The sequence below is a fragment of the Tupaia chinensis genome, unplaced genomic scaffold (assembly GCF_000334495.1).
Source record: "Tupaia chinensis unplaced genomic scaffold, TupChi_1.0 Scaffold000619_1, whole genome shotgun sequence".
Lineage (NCBI taxonomy): Eukaryota > Metazoa > Chordata > Mammalia > Scandentia > Tupaiidae > Tupaia > Tupaia belangeri.
In genome coordinates this window covers 734,875-737,750 of record NW_006160139.1, presented here as the reverse complement: position 1 = coordinate 737,750, position 2,876 = coordinate 734,875, and the positions used below count along the sequence as shown (strand labels likewise).

The window sequence follows — 2,876 nt, the reverse complement described above, 5'->3', positions numbered from 1 at the left end:
TCCAAGGACACAGGGAATCCTTATATTCATTTAATCTTCTTTAATTTATTTCGGTGTTTTGTAGTTTTGACTGTTCAACTTCAATTCTCTTTCAGTTAAATTTATTCTTTAGCATAATATACTTTTTTATGCTATTATATATAGAATTTTTTTTTGACAGAGAGGTTTTTGCTATAGGGCGCATGTGCTTGCTGGAGAGACAGAGAGATACAGAGAGACAGAAAGTGAGAAATCACCCCTGGAGGGATGGCCACGGCACAACCCATTCTCTTTAGATTTTGGGCATGCATGCACACATGCCTGGTGGGGTTTTTTTTTTTTAATTATTTTTATTAGCTTTATTTATTTACTTACTTTTAGATTTACTTATTTATTTACTTACCAGAGAGGGACAGAGTGAGAGAAAGAGAGAAAGTGAGAAAGCAAGCTGCCAGGTCCAGGACTTGAACCACATTTGGCCATGTGGGAATCCAGAGCCCTTAATCACATCACTATCAGCCCCTGGCATGAATTTTAAGCCACGGGGTTCAGAGCTCGAACCACAGCCAACTATGTGGCAGTCCAACAATGTAACCATTGTGCCATCTGCTTGTCCCTGTGTATGGAAGTTTTCATTTAATTTTTTAGTTGTTCATTGCTAACATATAGAAATATAACTGATTTTAGTGTTTTCATCTTATACTTTATTTGATCTGTTTACTAGCTGTAACTCGTTTCCTAGTCTCCTCGTGGATTTTTTAGGTTTATATAAATCACAACCTCCATACACACAGAGTTCTTTTATTTTACAATCTGGATGATTTTCGGCCCTTGCTAATTGCTCTGGATTGAACTTCCAGTACAATGTTGAATAGCTATGACGAGAGCAGACAGCTTCGTCTTTTCCTGAACTTAGGGGACAGCTTTCGATCTTCAACCATAAAGTATGATATTTCCTGTGGGCTTCTTGTAGACGATCTTTATCAAATGGAGGAAGTTCTCCTCTATCCCTAGCCTGTGAGTGCTTTAGTTATAAAAGGATACTGGCTTTTGCCAAGAGCTTTGTACATTTATTGATATGATCATGTATGAATATGGTATATTACATTGACTGATTTTCATATGTAGAGATAGTTTTGCATTGCTGGGATAAGTCTTAGTCACAGTGAATAAACCTTTTTTACATAATGCTGGACTCTAGGGGCTGCAGTGGCAGGAGGCCACAGCACAATGGTGGGGCGCCCTCCCCTCTTCCCCCTCTCTTCCTTTTCCCCTTCTCCCACTCCTCCCCCTTCTCCTTCTCCCCCTTTTCCTTCTCCTCCTCCTCCTTCTTCTCCCCTCCAGCTGCCTCCATTTCCTTAAGGAAGGGTTTTTTCCTCTCTCCCTCCCCCACACTAGCGTTGCAGGAGCGCCAGCCAGGAGGGAGGCCTAGTTCGCCAAGAGAGAACCTCACCCAGACGTCCAATGATGGCCAAAAGTCAGATGATGAGGGCCCAGCACCAGCAGTGGCAGTTCAGATGAGAACCAGCGAGACTCAGCTGCTCCAGAGCCTGAGGAACAAGAAGAAAGCCCGCCGTCCAGCAGAAGAAAAACCACCAAGCTCTCTAGCAAAACCACTGCTCCGTTATGCACTAGTGCTAAGCGAATTCAGGAGCGAGCTGAAATAACCCTTGGTCCTCCTCCTAACTGCAGTGCTGGGCCTAAAGAGATAATATATATGAATGGAGGTCGGCGGTACTCGGTCCACCAGGTTCTGCACATGAAGGTGGTGTGTTTTTCTAGGTATCACATTTTTTTTTTTTTAATCAGAGTATCCACTAAGCCACCAAAGGTCACTTTCCACACCAGGATCTATCACCCCAACATCAGCATCAGGAGTCATCTGTCTGGATATCCTTAAAGACAACTGCAGTCCTGCTTTGACCATTTCAAAGGTTTTTCTACTTGTTCCCTTTGGACAGACTGCATCCCTGCGGATCCTCTGGTTGGAAGTACAGCCACTCAGTGTTTGACGAGCAGAGCAGAACACGGCCGGATAGCCAGACAGTGGGCCACGAGATAGGCAACATAACGATGCTCCCTGTCAAAGAGTAAAATCTCAACGCTTCCGTTTTGGCTTCCACCTGCCGTGCTCCCCAGGCTCCTGCTGCACTTTCACGCTGAGTACCCTAAACAGTCTTCAGAAGCTCCTCACTGTACCCCGGGCACTGGCTCCTCATCCTGGAAGCCACATTCCTTTTCTCTAGTGTAAAATCACACTTCCCCTTCAAGGCTGGACTAAAACAGTCACTTCTTTGTCAAATAAAACATTAATCAATTACATTTAACTTAATAAGTAAATGCCTAACCTCTCCAGCAGCCTGGACGCTCTCTCCGCTTCACCGCGAAGCGTATGTGGCTGTGCTAATTATAACATTCATGGGATATTGTAATTATTTCCACAAGTTTCGTATTAGTCACTCACATTTTGTATAGGGTATTCTTAGCCCTCCATGTAGTTTCAACTAGCAGAAATCAAAATTAAAACAACAGCGGCAACAAAACTAGAAAAATGGTATGCAACATTCCAGTCAGGAAAATGTACCATGCTTTCTTCGACAAGGATCACCAAAGGTTAAGCAGAAAAATGGGATGATTTGATCAGAATTTTTAAAAGATTGTTCTTGAGGTGTTGAAGGGAGTAAATGAGGAGAGGCCTTCAGAATAATTCTGACAAGAGCAGGGGCGGCAAAGCAGTAACACGACTGGATCCACATGGGAAGGTCCCAGGTTCCTATCCTGGGGCCTCCCTAAACATGCCAGCTGCATGTGTGTTCATGATCCGGGCTGACTAAAGCTGAGGGTGGATCACAGCATGAAGACCCTATTGGGGGTGCTTGTTTCTCTCTTTCAGAAAA

At 43.8% G+C, this 2,876-nt stretch overlaps 1 pseudogene; it reads left to right on the top strand.

Annotated features, from left to right (window-relative positions):
• LOC102473473 (ubiquitin-conjugating enzyme E2 E3 pseudogene) overlaps positions 1-2,443 on the top strand; it is a 45,269-nt pseudogene extending 42,826 nt beyond the window's left edge.
• The last annotated feature ends 433 nt before the right edge of the window (positions 2,444-2,876 follow it).